Raw genomic sequence first — 20597 nt, forward strand, 5'->3', positions numbered from 1 at the left:
TGTACAGATCTCATTTTTTGTGGATACGTTAGCAAAGAAAGGTTTTCATTTAGTAAAAAGGATGTAATTTTACTGAATAATGTAATTTCAATTGTCAGATGTTTTGAAAAGCCAAACTCCGAATGCAGTTTCACTGTTGAAAAGGTGAGTGTTAGTAATTCACCCAAATCGCTACCTGCCGGCCGGAGTGGCCAAGCGGTTCTAGGCGCTACAGTCTGGAATCGCGCGACCACTACGGTCGCAGATTCGAATCCTGCCTCGGGCATGGATGTGTGTGATGTCCTTAGGTTAGTTAGGTTTAAGTAGTTCTAAGTTCCAGGGGACTGATGACCACATCAGTTGAGTCCCATAGTGCTCAGAGCCATTTGAACCTTTTTGAACCAAATCGCTACCTCTTCCCTGTTCAGGTCATATGTTTTTCCATCCTTCTGTAAATAATCCGTGTCATTATTTTACGGCTATGTATTATTGAGCTGGTGTTTTGATAAGATTCCCACCTTCCAGCTACTGCCTTTTTTGGATTTGGAATTACTATATTCTTCTTAAAGTCCGAAGATATTTTGCCTGTCACAAGTATCTTGCACACCAGGTGGAATACTTTTGTCATGGCTGGCTCTGCCGAGTATGTCAATAATTCTGAAGGAATATCATCTATTCCAAGGGCCTTGTTTCTACTTGGCCCTTCAATGCTCTGTCAAATTCTTGGCTCAATACCGTATATTCTCTCTCATCCTCACGTGTTTTCTCCTCTCTTCTCAAATTTTTCTTCTCCTACATACACCCTTTATATGTTCGATCCACCTCTCAGCTTTCCTTTCTCAACTCTGTGCTCTTTTATCGTCTGAACTCTTTCGGACATGTCCGAAAGAACAGTTACGGCTTACCGGCAATTAGACCATCATCTTCTGTGCGGATGCACAAACAGTGCCCGAACTCTCAAAGGACTCGGCAAAAAAGCCACGAGTAATGAGTATAATGGGCAGGGGCACTATGAATATAGTGCGGGACAATAAGTTGGGAATGTGGGTCTCACGGGAGGCGTGCCAGAGATAAGTCCCTGCAGTCGCACTATCCTCTGTGTCCTCGATGGCTCAGATGGATGGCAGCCGGCACGGTAGCTCAGCGTGTTCGGTCAGAGGTTTAGCTACCCTTTGTAACAAAAAACTGAGTGAACAGATCAATGGAGAACCTAAATGGATGTCATGTGACGTCGGCTACTACCAATTACAACGAACAATACCGAACAAAGTGTCAAAAAAAAAAAAAAGAGAGAGATCGATAGGGCGTCTGCCATGTAAGCAGGAGATCCCGGGTTCGATTCTCGGTGAGGGCACATATTTTCAACTGTCCCTGGTGACTTATATCAACGCCTGTATGCAGCTAGGGATATTCATTTCATTTTAATTTCATTCCTGTTTTGCCATTTTACATTTCATAATTTAATCACAAAATTACAGAAGCAGCTCTATTGAAGATTTATGTTCTTGATATAATAGCAGGTATTACTCTGGTATTTTTGATGGTGTTACTGAGAAGACACTCCGAATTACTTCCGGCTGTGTGATGCGACGCACCCCTTAAATCCATATGCAAGAGGATGGAGTGGCAGTGCTGCAGGTTGCTCCTCCTAAGGCCATCGCGGGATGGAGAAGCGTGGGCGCCCTCTGATGTGGAACAGGTTGTCGGTCGTTTTCTGAGGCCGGTGTCCAGCGACCTGCCGGAGACGATGCGTCTCCTCGCCGAAAGCGGAGGTGAAAAATGTGAGATGCCGCGAGACCAAGTGACCGTCGCGGACATCCTTCATGTGCTTATCAAAGCCTCCACGTAACACAAAATACTCACTGTCTAACCAAAGTCGACTTCAGGACGGAGTAATGGAGCAAACGTACTGACAGAGCACTCATACGGAACTGCGTGAAAGATATACTTCGCATCTTATCTCGTCACTACGGAAATTACACTTTTGTTATATGTCAGTAAAAATATGATATATGTACACTGTGTGAGACAAGATTACAATTCATCTCAGAGGTTATTTACGCTAACAGGCCTAAAAGTTTAGAAGCTGGCTTAATAAAAACAGAAAAATGTAAAAATGGTTGTTTTAACGCTCGAGGTGTTCTCCAAAGTCTCGCCCCGTCTCCCTCCCTCCCTTGAGTAAACCAGCACCGTCATACAAATCATGTGAAACTCCTTCTTTCGGATGTTGTTCAACTCACTTGAGTATCAGTTATGTCGTTAAATCGTTGACCTCCATGTTAATTTTTCCATTCTGTTGTTTCGCAGAAGGTTTGTATTGATGTCACCAACTCGCGTCACACGTTACGATTTTTCCAGAAAAAATTGTTCACCTTTTGCATTTCAATCAATTTATGGCACGACCACGCGTTGTTGTTTTTACTCGGGATTGAAGGTGAGCAGGATAAGTTTTGCACACAGTTTTATCTTCTTCTTCAAAACATTATGGAGAATGTTTTGAACACCAGAGATGTTGTTCCATTGCGATTTGTGAGACTACAATGTTGTCACACTACAGCCGCACGTCCACTATTTAACACTTCTGCTCACAAGTGGCTGACCGAACGCACATCTGATGTTTACAGTAGTTTGTTCAATTTTCCACAGTAATTGCCGCGTTGACGTCGCTTATGCGCCAGGAATAAAATTACTCCCGGAAGTTGTTGGATGGACGTTGAATACCCAACCAACCTAAACCCCACAATCAAAATTTTGGAGATCGTTCAAGAAAACTTTCTGCGTATTTTCGCAGCAGGGACTCTTGGTTTCTGGTACACCGTTACAAAGTAAAAACGTAATTATAATTCATTCACTCTGTTGCTGCTACTACCATTCTATTTCTGTGAAAATATCTTCAAAACAGTGAATAAGCCTGTAACATGTAATCAGTGAATGTATACTACACTTATACTAATGTAACAGTCTTCTGACAAAACAAGTACACTTTTACTTCATTGGGGACATGTTGAAAATGTGTGCCCCCACCAGGACTCGAACCCGGTATCTCCTGCTTCCATGGCAGACGTTCTATCCATCTGAGCCACCGCGTGCACAGAGGATAGTGCGTCTGCAGGGACTCATCCCTTGCACGCTCCCCGTGAGATCCACATTCCCAACATGTCCACACCACTACATTCGTAGTGCGCCTAATAGCTGCATGGTCACCCACGGTAACTGTTCTTTCGGGAACAGATGCTACCGTCATATATAGTTAAAATATGGCTTCCCGGCCATTGACCTTCTTGTGCGAACGCACACGCTATGCCCGAACTCGTACGGGACTTGGTAGATTAATCTGCGCACTACGAATGTAGTGGTGTGGACATGTTGGGAATGTGGATCTCACGGGGAGCGTGTAAGGGATGAGTCCCTGCAGACGCACTATCCTCTGTGCTCGGAGTGGCTCATATGGAGAGAGCGTCTGCCATGTAAGCAGGAGATCTCGGGTTTGAGTCCCGGTCGGGGCACACATTTTCGACATGTCCGCAATGAAGTACATCAACGCCTGTTAGCAGCTAGGGTGTTCATTTAATTATCATTTCATTTCTAGCAAAGCCGCATGGTGATCCACGGTAACTGTTCTTTCGGGAACAGATACTACCGTCATATATAAGCACACTTTTATCAACGTGTGTTCCTTGCTTTCTCTTAGTGTACGGTATCCTCACAGGTATCATCCATAAAGTCGTCCACCATGATCACGACATAGTGTATAGCGATGCACCATCGACTGTCGTATATGATCTTGTATTGTGATATGGTTGCCATCGCTGCAGAACACCTCAGGGTAGAGTCGTTGAACATCTCTTCCATCCTGTTCAGCGATTTCATACTCGAAGTGAATATCGGCCAATTCTTCACCAGTAAACTGATCTATACCACTGTTTGTCATTGTTAACGTGCAATTAACACAGAGAGAAAAACTAACTCGACACGGAAACCAGCACTGCTGAATGGAAGCTTGAGGGTGAAGAGTAATGTGGGCACTATCGTTGTCAACAGGAACGATGAATCGAGCAAGGATTTTTTTCCATATTATATAAATCAGAGCAATAGGAGAAAAAAGCAGTTGCGGCCAGAAAAATCAATGGACCGACCGAGGTCTGAATAACAGACCTTTGATTTTGTAGTCAGACTCTAACCCTGTTAACCATGCAACGACGGTTGTGCCTATGAGCGAGAGTAATGTGGAAAACAATGAACGTTTTGTTACACAGGAGATTAATGTGCATTTCCTCTTTAGCGACTAATCCGAAGCCTAATTCGCCTTCCATCAAGCTGTACTCTCCTGCCCTACCAATTCTTTTTCTCTGTTAGCCGGTATTTTGTTACTTCCTACACCAAGCAAATTTTATTAAGAATTTTTAAAATGAAAATAATCACCATAGCCTTGCGTCATTCACCCACATAGTCACATCCAGACATTAACTTTTGTACATTGGCACCGCCTTAAGTAGTCCCTCTTAGTATGATGTCCCCTACTGATAATCTAATCAATCTAAACATCGTTATAACATGATAAACTTTGTAAACCGACATTTTCTATTTGTACAGAGGCTACTCAGTCGGATCTTGGTACTTATGTTTCATTACGCCCCCAACGATAGAAAGTCGTCCCAATGCTTAACAGTGTGTTAGCTCAATTTTTGAGTATTAAGCAACACTTCCAGAGAGTATTCATGTTCATAATATCTTTCTCGTAAAACTGACACTTGTCTGTAATAAATGTCATATGGTCTAATCAATGTAAACACAACATTATACGTGACATCCTATCGTTGATCTCGTGTTCACAGTTCATGCAAGAAATGAAGAAATCCACAAAGCAAACAGCGGGCATGTTGTAGACGTTACTGATTATAGAGAACGAATGAGCCGCTACATGGTGTCTGAATGTAACCATTCTACGTTTTCTGAGTAACTTTGGTAGGACGCTTTTGCTATGCTCGGACGATACTTCTTTATTACTATTATTGCTTCATCGTAGATTTTCTGCTTCTTCATCACACAACCGTATTTCTGGGATTTAATACCTAAAGGAAATACAAAACAAAAGTTACCACTTAATACTGATCAGCACACATTCATATTGACAGTATACAACACACCAGCTTAACTACATATATGCAAATTTAAACATGAAAATATCAAATCTTGAAATCATTGGCTTTTATGTGTAAGCCCACCGAAGCAAATCTATCACCAATAATAAAATAACAAGGGAAATACATTACGTACGCAACTAAGGTAAGTTTGCAGAAAACTTATGTTGGCTACTCCTTGTCAAGGTTGTTGTATGGAGCCTAATTATAACTTTGTATTTTTTTAAGGTTTCCTAAACGGTTTGCAATCATGACATCATGAGGCATTGTGTTTTGACTGAATGAATTGAAACTTCGTAAGAAACGGCAAGACTAATAATCGATGATTTATTTTTAAAATAAACAAAAATGTAAGACAGGTGCTGCTATGCTAAATAGGGGAAATAATTAAGGCAAATAAATACCCGTGTAAGGAAAGTGAGCAGACATAGAAGAAAACGATATGAAATAAAATCATAAAAACAACCACAAAAATCAGAGTTGTAACGAAATTTCGTATACTGTCTCTTGCGGAGTTATTTTCAGCGATCGAAATACCTATTGCAGTACCTTATTTAAATACTGACTGCACTTTGTATATAGCTTCAAGAACAATTTCGATATCTGGAGACCATTTCTGATGTGTATAAAGAGGGAGGAAAAGGAACTTATCATCTGTAAATTGTAATGCCCAAAAGGAATGTTTTGTATCTTGAAAGTTGCTTGTTAAACTGCATATTCATTTTTCCATTTTTTCTTTTTATTTTTTAAACTAGCAAAATAATCCTTGCTAGATTCAGCAAGGAAATCCAACGGTCAGCTTCGATTAGTCGTGCAAACTCTTTTAATTACGTCTTTGTGGCACCAATGGAGCATGCTTGCATCTTCGGTGTGCTGCTTGGACCGTCATCCAATTAGAAACACTGGCGGTGGCCAGGGTCACGATGCCATGTAGAGTTGAATGTCAGTTCCACTGCATTGTACAGTGTTTTCAGGAGCCGGCGCGAGGTGGTTCGGAGGTCTGCATTGCTAGAGATTGTGTATGACATCTTTCCAATTACTTTGCTGTGGTGGTTAATAATCAACTATAGGTCATATCAGTCGTGTGATATAAGTATTCACACAGTAATTTGGCAATCGTTCTGCATCTAGAAATAGCAGTGAATTGTAAAATAAAGTCGTATTTATGGGGTGGTGTCAGAAAGGATACTGGTCGCTCGTTTTTGTAATCTGCTAGCTGATTTATGGGATCGAGTAGTATCTATTCAGTCTGTTATCATGTATTAAATCGTATCGTCTTCTCTATGCTGAAATCAAATGTAAATAATACGTCATATTTTGTTGGATTCTCTCTGCTGCAATGTCACACTCGAAGCATAAACAGGAAAACAGCAGAACATACACTCCTGGAAATGGAAAAAAGAACACATTGACGCCGGTGTGTCAGACCCACCATACTTGCTCCGGAGACTACGAGAGGGCTGTACAAGCAATGATCACACGCACGGCACAGCGGACACACCAGGAACCGCGGTGTTGGCCGTCGAATGGCGCTAGCTGCGCAGCATTTGTGCACCGCCGCCGTCAGTGTCAGCCAGTTTGCCGTGGCATACGGAGCTCCATCGCAGTCTTTAACACTGGTAGCATGCCGCGACAGCGTGGACGTGAACCGTATGTGCAGTTGACGGACTTTGAGCGAGGGCGTATAGTGGGCATGCGGGAGGCCGGGTGGACGTACCGCCGAATTGCTCAACACGTGGGGCGTGAGGTCTCCACAGTACACCGATGTTGTCGCCAGTGGTCGGCGGAAGGTGCACGTGCCCGTCGACCTGGGACCGGACCGCAGCGACGCACGGATGCACGCCAAGACCGTAGGATCCTACGCAGTGCCGTAGGGGACCGCACCGCCACTTCCCAGCAAATTAGGGACACTGTTGCTCCTGGGGTATCGGCGACGACCATTCGCAACCGTCTCCATGAAGCTGGGCTACGGTCCCGCACACCGTTAGGCCGTCTTCCGCTCACGCCCCAACATCGTGCAGCCCGCCTCCAGTGGTGTCGCGACAGGCGTGAATGGAGGGACGAATGGAGACGTGTCGTCTTCAGCGATGAGAGTCGCTTTTGCCTTGGTGCCAATGATGGTCGTATGCGTGTTTGGCGCCGTGCAGGTGAGCGCCACAATCAGGGCTGCATACGACCGAGGCACACAGGGCCAACACCCGGCATCATGGTGTGGGGAGCGATCTCCTACACTGGCCGTACACCACTGGTGATCGTCGAGGGGACACTGAATAGTGCACGGTACATCCAAACCGTCATCGAACCCATCGTTCTACCATTCCTAGACCGGCAAGGGAACTTGCTGTTCCAACAGGACAATGCACGTCCGCATGTATCCCGTGCCACCCAATGTGCTCTAGAAGGTGTAAGTCAACTACCCTGGCCAGCAAGATCTCCGGATCTGTCCCCCATTGAGCATGTTTGGGACTAGATGAAGCGTCGTCTCACGTGGTCTGCACGTCCAGCACGAACGCTGGTCAAACTGAGGCGCCAGGTGGAAATGGCATGGCAAGCCGTTCCACAGGACTACATCCAGCATCTCTACGATCGTCTCCATGGGAGAATAACAGCCTGCATTGCTGCGAAAGGTGGATATACACTGTACTAGTGCCGACATTGTGCATGCTCTGTTGCCTGTGTCTATGTGCCTGTGGTTCTGTCAGTGTGATCATGTGATGTATCTGACCCCAGGAATGTGTCAATAAAGTTTCCCCTTCCTGGGACAATGAATTCACGGTGTTCTTATTTCAATTTCCAGGAGTGTATATGTATGGGCATGTTTTTAACCACACTATCATTTGGACATTATTTACTCCTTTTGCACTGCCATCAGGAGGACCGATTCACTAACAAGAAATAATTACTCCTGGCACTCGGCTTTTTAATTTACATCTACAGAGACAAGCTCAATGATGTGCATAAGGCAGTGTGCCATTATCTAGACAGTAACTATGTATCTCTGGTATAGGAGACATTTGCCGTCATCTGTGTGGTGACTGGAACGAATTCGCTACCACGTGGTCTCGAATCACCAAATTTTCGTTTAACAGCCAAACACAGGTGCCGATTGCGCCACAGAGGCCTTGACTTTTACCTTTTCCTGGTTTCGTTACAAATGCCACTTCTGTACCGGTTGCAGAGATCTCTCTGAATGGGAGCCTCTGCTTTCACCTCTTCACATCAAAAACACGAGCCCAGACTGTAGCGAGGCACACAAACAACTATCGTCATTAAGAGTGGTATTATACCACAAAATGTACGCAGAACTCTACTCCACCCACGCCTTCAGAAAACCTCTCAGAGTAGGTCGAATATTCGTCATAGACTGTAGAACTTCCATTTAAATCACTGGTATGAAAACGAATGCCTCTTGTGAGGGTCTAACCCACGACCATCGATTTACGAAACCAGTATGCTACCACTTTTTCATTTTTTTTCCCAACAATAACAAGTTACACTTATTTCCTCTCCCAGTATAGTTTTACATGCTTTTAAGAGATCATCCTAGTCTTCATTTCTTATTTTTATTTTTTTAAGTTCTTCCAGCACTTTCAGTTTTCCACATGTTGCAAGATTGGGCCTTGGGTCAGAAGCGGTGGGGTAATATGCGACGCCGCTAATTGAAACTGCATTTTCTTCTGTTCTATAAATAATGACGTGACGAAGTGAAACAATTATTTGTCTTGTAGATAAAACTGTCTTCTGCGTAAATAAGTAATTTGTAGTTCTCTATTTTGATTCGATGAACAAAAGAATAACAAATAAAAAAAATTCTGCTTGAAATGTTCGTGTCATCTTGTTAAAGGAACATCAATTTCTTCTTAAACTTAATTTTAACATCCGTATTTTCAAAGCTTCAATTTGTTTGTTATCTCTAACATTTATTTCTCCATTCTTCTCTAAAACTATGTTTATCATGTTTCCAAAGACGTTTTTGTGGTTTCTAAAACGTTTTGGATGCTGTAAGTAGTCTCGACGTAACTCATAGTTTATTATCTTCCTGGAAGTCGTATCTAGAGAATATATATTTTCATGCTTTCTACTAGAACTTCCATTCATGTTACGTGAACTAAGAATCAGTTTGGTTTTTATTATAGACAGCACAGTTTGAGAACAATGTGGCTGTTAATTATAGTCTGCTGCTGTTCTCAAGTAAATCAGCTATTCTTAAACATAAGACAGCTACATGCTGATGTGCCGTCTTCATGTTAAAGCACGTTGCTAAAATCATTTTTCCACCAGTAGGTCAGTGTGCGAACAATCAGATACTTCAATGGTAGACAGCTATTTCAGTTCAATACTTCAATGGTACACAGCTATTTCACTTCATTAATAGTGAACATCCCGCTCTAGGCATGAATAATTTACTGGTGCATCAAGGTATGTTTTGAATATTGTTTCGGAATGCAGATTGCCATGGCAGATTACACAGTGTGTTTCATCGTACAATAGTGAGATATTTTGCGGAGTACAAGGTAGTAAGGAATCTCCCATTCTGAATAGTATGTGTAACGTTTTGCTTTGGAATTCTGTCAGAACCCTATTGGTCTGATGAAATGTTTCAGTGATAAATCCTTTCCGGTCCAAGTTCAGTAATGGCAGTCAAGAGGAAACATCCTCATAACATTACTTTCCTCAGCAACCTGAATGGAAGCACATTACAAGGTTTTGCTAGTATTTGATGAGTAGTTAACTACTGTTGATGCACAAGTATGTAGCTATGCAAATTGATTTACCATTGCACATACTTTCGTGTCTGACAGTTCCTTTAATTAATGTGTCGAAATCGCTTTTCCAGCTAAATACAAGGGCATTAAAATTAATATTTTTGAGCATAGCTTCATAGGTTAGAGATTTAAATAACTACTTATGGCAGCAAACCAGTTTCTAGTCACTGCACATACCTTACAACCTCTTGTAATGCACTTCTTCCACAGCTGGATGTGTGATTGCCCCTAGCATAGTTCAAACAATAGCAAGTAACTACATATGCTATTTTTGTGTCAATGATAAATAAATGTCCTGGTACTCCTCTTGTGCTGCAAGCCTTTGACGCATGCTGATCATCTAAAATTCGACGTGTTGTGTATCATTATCGCTTTCCATTCACTCAACTAGATTCTCATGGAAACCACGATGCTTAGAGAGTCGTATCTCATGCTTACCTACTCAGAAAATACACTATCACTGGAAATCGAACACCTTATCTCTGCATCCGTAGCCAGCTATATTAGTCTCTATACCATGGAACCGATAATGCAGTTCTTCGTATTTAAATTTAATAAACTGTCACGGTTTCTTAAATATCCGTAAATTTTTGGTTTAGTTCCTAACCTGCCCTTAGGTTAGAAACTGAACAAAAAATTTACGGATATTTATTAAATGTAAATACAAAGAAATGCAACTGGCCACCTTTTCTGAAGAAGTTACTTATTCCATGAACCGGTTTTCGAACCTTTTCAGGCAAATCTTCAAAGGTGTACAGTAGATTACAAAGCTATTTCAAAGCGTAATGTGACAAGGAGAAGGAATACGCTTTAATGCATCGTCATGAGTGTCCTTTATACGCTGCTTCGAATCTAAAATTTTGTTTTGTACGACAGTATGGGCTGCTTTTTATGATAATATCCTTCTGTCTGCTTCCAATGTGATAGACAGTTGGTACTACGTCACTCACTTTTACAGAATGTATTTGCATATACACTGTGTTAACAAAACTTTGTCAGCATCCACAAAGATCTTTACTCCAAGATAAGACACAGGCCTACAAAACTAAATTATATCTCTGAGCAAAGTAGGCTTATGCCATATCAGTTTGTGGAGGTCTTTGTACCAAGTAACAGTTTTGCAGCACACGCTGGATGCTGGCAAAGTTTCATTAATATAATATATATGCATGCATATTTTATAAAAGTGAGTGATGTGGTACAAACAGTCCATTACAATGGAAGCAGAGAGAAGGATATTAACAATAAAATCCGCCCATACTGTCGCAGTAAGTAGAAAATTAAATTCTGGATCCAAATAGGTATATAAACAACGCTCACGGCGTTGCATTAAAGCATGTTCCATCTTCCTGTCACAGAGCCAACACCCAGCATTACGCTTTGAATCAGCTATGTAACCAACCTCCTGTACATCATCTGAAGATGAGCCTAAAAACGTTCGAAAACCGCTTCATGGAATAAAAAAACTATTTCAAAAAAGGTGACTAGTTACAGTTTTCTATATTTACGCTAAACAAAAGAGTCAAGAAATTGCAAGAGCTTTGCCCCGGAACAGTGGCACTCACTTTTCGGTGAAGAGACAGTTAACATTATTTTAAGGTGGACGCAATATCTGGGAAATGATTTTCCGAATTAACGCCTCTGTTTTCGCTGGTGGTAATCCAAATATAAAAAATGTCAAATGTCAAAACTCGCAAGAGTTCCTTCGTCAAATTAATCTTATATGATTAAAGTACTCATCGAAAAAAATTCGAAACAATTCATTAAAAGGACCGAAACGGGATAGTGAACAGAAACTTCGTTATTATGAGAGGAATATTCTAAGTTTATCAAATACGAGCAGAGACTCGATAGCCAAGATTTCCTTTTTGAAAGGGTATTGTTTCCAATTTATCAAAAGAAAACGCTACGAACGATAAAAGTGAGTAATGAAAGTACAATTACTTCTAAGGAAATAAACTAGTTCGATACAGTTTCAGTAGGGTTTATGGTTTCGTCATTATGTATAGTCAAATCTTGTCAAAGTTTCTATTACTAACACGAAAAATGATAACTGAGTTCATTTTTAGGGTTCTGTGTTTTATTTGGTATAAATGGAACCTTTATAGGACCGATTTGTTGTCTGGTTGTCTGTCGGTATGTCCAACTTTCAAGATCCCTTTTTCTCAGAAACGGATAGGCGTATAAATTTTAAATTTGTCACGTACTAAGGTCTACTATCCCTTGGCGGTGTACAACTTTTCAGCTTCAAAGCAATAAAAAAAATACAGCCATTCATGTCATATATTTCCATACTTGCAAACTCACTCATAAAAACCTAGAATCATGAAACTTGGCAAGGAACAAAGTTTCGCAGTTCAATAAAGGAAAAAAAGTCAGGAAATTGTAAATTTTTATGTATATGAAATAAAAAATATCTTTTTCTCATCGCAATATAAAATATTATTGCATGCAAACATAAAACATAACTGGTAGTCATAATGTGGTAAGTTAATAAATATTTTATTAAATCTTCTCGTTATAAACATATAAATTGAAGTCCCTTGCTCGCTTCTTTTTCTATGTCCGTGCTAGTCTCAGGAAATAGTGCAGAGATTTTGATACAGTGTTGTAATTCCCAGGACCGATCAATATGATAACCGATATCGATAATAGTCTAAAATCGTCGAGATTTTGGTTTACTGGGATCGGTTAACTACCTATATATACAATTAAACTTGTACTGAAGCCTCAATGCGCGAATCCTACTCTCTCTTCACCATTTTTTATGACTGGCCTATTGGCATTTGACGGCATTCCTTAAATTACCTAAAACGGTTTTGCTTCGTATTAATAACTATTATACATACAATAAAAAATAACGGAATTACCTGATATCTGTGTTCATACCCTACGCACCTCGAATGTATCTGCATGTTGACACAAATTTTCTCGTTTGCAACTTACACTATCTTATCAAAAGTGTCCGGACACCTGGCTGAAAATAACTTACAAGTTCGTGGCGCCCTCCATCGGTAATGCTGGAATTCAATATGGTGTTGGTCTACCTTTAGCCGTGATGACAGGTTCCACTCTTGCAGGCATACGTTCAGTCAGGTGCTGGAAGGTTTCTTGGGGAATGGCAGCCCATTCTTCAGAGAGCTGCACTAAGGAGAGGTATCGATGTCGATCGGTGAGGCCTGGCATGAATTCGGCGTTAAAAAACATCCCAAAGGTGTTCTATAGGATTCAGGTCAGAACTCCGTGCAGACCAGTCCATTACAGGGATGTAATTATCGTGTAACCACTCCGCCACAGGCATTATGAACAGGTGCTCGATCATGTTGAAAGATGGAATCGCCATCCCCGAATTGCTCTTCAACAGTGGCAAGCTAGAAGGTGCTTAAAACATAAATGTAGGCCTGTGCTGTGATAGTGCCACGCAAAACAACAAGGAGTACAAGCCCCCTCCATGAAAAACGCGACCACACTGTGACACCACGGCCTCCGAATTTTACTGTTGGCACTACACACGCTGGTAGATGACGCCCACCGGGCATTCGCCATACCCACGCCCTACCACGGATAGCCATATTGTGTACCATGATTCATCACTCCACACAATGTTTTTCCACTGTTCGATTATCCAATGTTTACCCTCCTTACACCAAGTCGTTTTGCATTTACTGGCGTGATGTGTGGCTTATGAGCTGCCGCTCGACCATGAAATCCAAGTTTTCTCACATCCCGCATAACTGTCATAATACTTGCAGTGGATCCTGATGCACTTTGCAATTCCTGTGTGATAGTTTGGATAGATGTCTGCCTCTTACATATTACGACCCTCTTCAACTATCGGCAGTCTTTGTCACTCAACCGACGAGGTCCACTTGTACGCTTTTGTGCTCTACGTGTTCCTTCACGTTTCCACTTCACTATCACATCGGAAAAAGTGGACCTAGGGATGTTTAGGAGTGTGGAAATCTCGCGTACAGGCACATGACACAAGTTACACCCAATCACCTGACCACGTTCGGAGTCCGTGAGTTCCAAGGAGCGTCACATTCTACTCTCTCACGATGTCTGATGACTACTGAGGTCACTGGTACGGAGTACCTGGCAGTAGGTGGCAGCACAATGCACCTGGTATGAAAAACGCATGTTTTGGGTATGTCCGAATCCTTATGATCACTTAGTATATGTAATTCTCGTCCAGTTTCTTATTTCACCTTTTATATTGAAATTTATGAATGTTAACAGGGAGGCAGAGCATAGTGTGCAAACGAATTTAGCTGAAGTATGTATATCAGAATGTTACGATGACAGTAGAAATTGCATTGATATGTAATTAATTTTTTTTTTCGTTTCAGATGTGCACTATAATTTTCAGTACAGCAGAGAGTGTTATCATTGCCCGATCCACCCAGCCTCCTCTTTCACATATAAAATCAACAGTAATCATGGAAAGATGCCTCTGTAATATTCCGTTCCCTCTCAAACGAACTTAACGCGCAGCATTGCTTTCCTCATCCTCCAAGGCCCACTTTTTGATATCACAACTTCAGTTATCCTCCCATATGAGTCTACAAGGTTATCATATAAGACTGAGGTGTGTAATCTTAAAACAATATTTTGTATCTCATAGTACTCGTGTAAGGTGCTTGTTAGGCAATGTAAGCGTAAGTCGGGGCCGTTGATGGTTTTATCCGAATCAGATGACAAAGCATAAAAAGTACCGAAAGAGAGACTTAATGTAATTCACATACTTAACGATCTTAATCAATTTTTTTACATCCGCTGATGGGTAAGATCGCTTTCACAGCCTTACAGTCTCCACCTTTACGCATCCACATTTATGTAGCCTCGTTTCTAAATTCCTTGATGCCGACACGATCGCTGCTTATCAAAAGGAATCCAGTAAACGATTTCACAATAGCCCTCCATGAAGTAGTACCCAAAGTCATTGGGTCAAGACCGTCACTATTTACAATATACAAGGTGCAGCACCTAAAACATGAACCGCATATATTGCGGAAATGGAAAGTGCTATTGATGTACGGTTTTCACTAATGGATTAGTAGTAAGAGATCGTACTGTTAGACAGTAAATAGCCTGTAGTAATATCAGTTTATTTTTGTGTAAATATACACTTCATTAAATGGAACAGTACCTATTGACAACAACAAACTAAAAAGAGGGTAAATGAGAAATGTAAATGGTGTTTGTAGCAGAATTCTAGTGAGAGTCGTTTCGAGATGTCGTATTTTAAAACTTCCAACACCAACACTTATCTGCGCCACTCAGTCTGCATTATTGCTAGGTACGGTGTTACGTTTGCTTACAGTGTGCTTGTGTGTTCCTTGAGTGCGTTGCGACTTGCTAATCAATTAGTGTCTGACAGTTCAAGCAGTAGGTCATGAGTGGACGATGGGTTTTACCAGTGCAGAAAAAACTGACACGCGCGTGGTGGCCGGCCGTTGTGACCGAGCGGTTCTAGGCGCTTCAGTCCAGAACCGCGCGACCGCTACGGTCTTATGTTCAAATTCTTCCTTGTTCAGAGCCATTTGAACCATTTGAACATAGGCAACGGTGATATTCTTTTGCAGCGTAGAATCGCAAAAAGTTTGTGCGAGCTTACTTAGAAGTCTGCGGCATGTAGCTCATGCTACAAACTAATACTTTGTATAATCATATAAGTGTTCTTTCACTCTTCAAGCAAAATGCTTCCTCTAAACATTGTTTGATTTTGCTAATTAACACCCACCAACTTTTGTTCCCAAAAGACTGCTAGTTATTCTGTCACTACTCTGTTGTAAATTACTGTTTCTTCATTCTCTAGAATTTTAGACTTGGTTGTTAGTTTATTTGACACTTTTCCTCTTTAATATAGTAATAAATGCATTGACTAGCTAGATTCTGGTTTGTTGAGGTCATTGAAGTCTTGTCCGCCCCCAGTAGCTGAGTAGTCAGGGTGACAGAATGTCAATCCTAAGGGCCCGGGTTCGATTCCCGGCTGGGTCGGAGATTTTCTCCGCTCAGGGACTCGGTGTTGTGTTGTCGTAATCATCATCATTTCATCCCCATCGACGCGCAAGTCGCCGAAGTGGCGTCAAATCTAAAGACTTGCACCAGGCGAACGGTCTATCCGACGGGAGGTCCTAGCCACACGACATTATTCGTATTGGAATGTACATTGTCATATCCTATATCTTATCACCCTGTGGTCAACACAGGTTATCACGGGGTTAAAACATTCTTTATTGTCTGAATTTTTAATTTAATTACATCCTTTCCATGTCCAGTTTATGTTTTGCTGGATCTTGTCGTATGTATATGGGAGGTGTATTTTAGTCTCCTACGAGAATCCATTCATCATTTATCTGTGTTTTGTCGAAACTTACGCAGGGGAAATCAGTCCGGAGCCGCCAAATCCGGCTAGAGAGTAACGCAACGGAAGGGCGTGGTCACAAAAAAATCTGATCTTGAGAAACGCTTGTAGAACTGGCTTACAAACATAAATCGTCATTAGCACTGCCCTTTTGACATGGTCAATGAAAAGGCTTAATTTTTAAACAGATTCAAATATATTTCCCTTACACGTTTCTGCGACATGTTGACAGTCAAGGATATTATCGTTTTTAACCACTAGAAAGCGGAGGTTACTAAATTTTCTCCTAAGCTCACTCCTACGCTACATTTAATCCATATCAGTTGTTCAATGTCCAGTGGATGGCAAAAGCAGTAAGGCTTACTCTTTCGCTGCTTACCTTTTTCCGTTCTGCTCTTTAGCGTTGTCTCCCGCAGTTTTTCATTACGTCACAGTGTTTGACCTTCCTGCCCGTGCATATTCATAAGTGTTCGTGGGTTTGTCAGATAAATGTGGATGAGCGGTAATGTATACATCTACTGGAACTTTGTAATTGTCTAAATGTAATAGACGTGTAAAGATAGATTAAAAATATGTTAAAATATGTCAAATACGTAAGAGTAGAGAAAGATCTGTCAGCAGTGGGGTAAGCGGAACAATAATTTACACGATAATCTGCAACTGTTAAATGAAAGAAAATAAAGAATCGGGAATATACATTTGAAGTTGCCGCGAAGCAAAAGCTGAATTGTATTTTCTTGGAGGGTATCTAAAAATGTTCTCAGTGCTGAATATTTATAACTTAACGATATGAAGGTGACAGTCACGTTAGTCTTTATAAACAGATAACTTATTAGGACTTGACACTAAACACTATTCGACTGAATACTGGCAGTTGAGGAATTCAGATATCTTCACAGACTACGCATACTGCCTGAGGGGAACATAATGACTGTCGGCCAAGTGTACCATTTGGTTGCGTTTTCCAGTCTCGAATCACACAGATAGACTAATCTAAACTAAACTCCACCAGAACAGACCATGAAGGCCCAAGGCTCAAGGGTACCGACCGGCCGCCGCGTCATCCTCAACTCACAGGCGTCCCTGGATGCGGATGTGGATGGGCATGGGGTCAGCACACCGCTCTCCCGGTCGTATGTCAGTTTACGAGACCGGAGCCGCTAATTCTCAATCAAGTAGCTCCTCAGTTTGCCTCACAAGGGCTGAGTGCATCCCACTTGCCAACAGCCCTCGGCAGACCGGATGGTCACCCATCCAAGTGCTAGCCCAACCCGATTTCGTTGATCTGACGGGATCCGGTGTTACCACTGCGGCAAGGCCGTTTTCACACAAATACACTGATGAAACAAATAGCAACACCGAGAGGGAGTCTGAAACGCTTCTTTTTATGTCAAAGTAAATTTATACCCCAAAACTAAAACAATATATGTAAACCTACGTAAGAAACTCTGCATTTTTGCATTACTTCCGTGTATTTTCTTTAAATTGTCTTACACTGTAAAATTGTAATTAAGTGAAACAACAAGTTTGCCGGCCGTTGTGGCCGAGCGGTTCTAGGCGTTACAGTCTGGACTCGCGCGGCCACTACGGTCGCAGGTTCGAATCTTGCCTCGGGCATCGATGTGTATGATGTCCTTAGGTTAGTTAGGTTTAAGTAGTTCTAAGTTCTAGGTGACTCATGACCTCAGAAGTTAAGTCCCATAGTGCTCAGAGCCATTTGAACCATTTTGAAACAACAAGTTTAATGTTACCAGTCACCGTTTTATTTATTTCCACGACGCGTTTCAAAGGTTTAAACCTCCATCATCGGGTGGATTTACATTAGTTAGTATGACATTGGTGTGTGTGTTGTGTTACGATTTTTTGGAGGAACTTGGGGCACCGTCTAGTGGAGAAACAAGACACTATTTCAAAACATGGTTTTGGGTTTCTTCTGACAAAAATTAAACTGATATCTAACAGAAAACATAAAATAAGTAAAATAGAGTACCTCCAGTGGTCACAGGATCCTTTCGCTGTCGTAACACATCACTTGTATACTGTCATATTTGTAAACATATATGGCGTCTGGAATCTGCTGCCGCGCTGGATTAGCCGAGCGGTCTAGGGCGCTGCAGTCATGGACTGTGCGGCTGGTCCTGGTGGAGGTTCGAGTCCTCCCTCGGGCATGGGTGTGTGTGTTTGTCCTCAGGATCTTTTAGGTTAGTGATGACCTTAGCAGTTAAGTCCCATAAGATTTCACACACATTTGAACATTTTTTTGGAATCTGCTGTGTGCAAGGTTCGTATAGCAGAAGAGAAGACATAGTCGCAAAATACAAAGAATATACATCGTAACGACATTATTACAGAATAATTATTTAAAGGGTTTGTATGTGTTTGTTTGGAGGCGTTTGTTTTGAGGTGTTTGTTCTGAGGTGTCGAGTACATGTGCGTGTGCTTCAGGTGGCATATAAATCCGAATTTGACAAGTTGAAACAGCATAAACTTCATACTCGTTTGCACAATCAGGTGAAATATTAAAATGGCTTAAACTTCATACTTGTTAATGACAATCAGCTGAAATGTTACAGACGTTGAGTACAATAATCATACTGGCTACAGCAGTAAAATTATACATACATGACAATGTTTGATTGGGATTAATAGACAGATGTGGCAGGCTGGAGGCAGAAGGAGAGGAAGAGGGAGAGAAAGTATGTGTGTGTGTGTGTGTGTGTGTGTGTGTGTGTGTTTTGTGTGTGTGTGTGTGTGTGTGTGTGTGTGTGTGTGTGTGTGTGTATGTGTGTGTGTGTGTGTGTGAGTGTGTGTGTGTGTGTGTATTTTTAATGATGTAGGCAGTCGCTGAAAACAGAGATGATACTATTGTAAATATTGTCATTTAAGATGGATTCAGATTGTTTTATTTGATGTTTGTATATTTGGAGTGTTTCAAGGATGTCTAGTTTTCTGCCATTTGGCTGGATGTGTAGAGTGCTGATACGTGTGTTGTTAACATGGTGCTTTGTTTCATGCAGGTGGGTGGCTATTGCTGATGTGTGATATTTTTTGTTTTTTAGTGCTGCCATGTGTTCCTTGAATCTAATCTCAAATGATCTGCCTGTCGCATTTAAAATTGTAATTAATTCTTAAACGCGAGAGAGCATGCAGCTGTTAGAATTAGCAATTGTATTTTTTAATTGACAAATAATACATCACACGCAGCGCAAGCGGCGTCAACAGCCAAATTTTATGCTATCAGGAGCACCGGAAAGGAGTGCAGCGAAGTCTCTCGAACATTTTTCCACGCAAGAGACTTCCAGAACAGGAAGAGACTGAGGAAAAATGAACGTAAAGCTGCCTTCAGTATTCTGCCTGTATATAAACACAAGCGGCGTCGGGCTCGCTCTCTCTCGATATGTCTCTATCTTGATGTCTCCGCTCTTGTCGATCACTCACTCTTAATTATCGCTCTCTCGAGTGATCTTGTAACAGGCAGTTGTATATGAAAGATATTTTCAAGAAGTGTAAAGCATTTATCCACGTAAAAGTATCGTCAGCATATGAGTAATTGTCATTGGTTACCAATGATTCAAAAAAATGGTTCAAATGGCTCTGAGCACTATGCGACTTTACTTCTGAGGTCCTCTGTCGCCTAGAACTTAGACCTAATTAAAACTAACTAACCTAAGGACATCACACACATCCATGCCCGAGGCAGGATTGGAACCTGCGACCGTAGCGGTCGCTCGGTTCCAGACTGTAGCGCCTAGAACCGCACGGTCACTCCGGCCGGCACCAATGTTTCATTTCAACAACTTTCCTATGTTTCAGCTAGGAGAACTGCAAGACTGCAGACAAATCGTTTGCTGTCCGCTGCCGACCATGATTGATGTCCGAATTTGTGGCAGCCACTTGTGCTTCCCTGAGGTCTGAAATCGCAGTTTCCCTGCAGCACTTCCGTGCATAACGCATAATATTGATGATCGGCATACGGCCAACAAACGACGTACGCGGCCTGTTCACTCCACGGTATCAAAGCAGGTTACACAAAATCCTGAATTATTAATTTCTCTCTCTTAGTGGTAAGTTTATCTGTGCGGTGTGATAAATTAATTTTACCAATTTTTTTTAATTAACGGCACTCCAGTTAATTTCCTCTTATCAATTGTTTTTCAGTTTCCACTAAAGAGCGTCGCACGAAGTAGAGAAATTCAACTAGTACGCATATTTCTACATGTGAAAGATAACGTCTATTCACATTTCTGTATAGACGTAGAAAGTGGTGCTAGTAGCGACACAATGAGAAGGCAAATCAGGTTTGTTTTAAGTGGATGTGGTGATTTGATGTGAGTCAGGAATGCC

Source organism: Schistocerca serialis, chromosome 6 (genome assembly GCF_023864345.2).
Source record: "Schistocerca serialis cubense isolate TAMUIC-IGC-003099 chromosome 6, iqSchSeri2.2, whole genome shotgun sequence".
In the NCBI taxonomy this organism is placed as follows: domain Eukaryota; kingdom Metazoa; phylum Arthropoda; class Insecta; order Orthoptera; family Acrididae; genus Schistocerca; species Schistocerca serialis.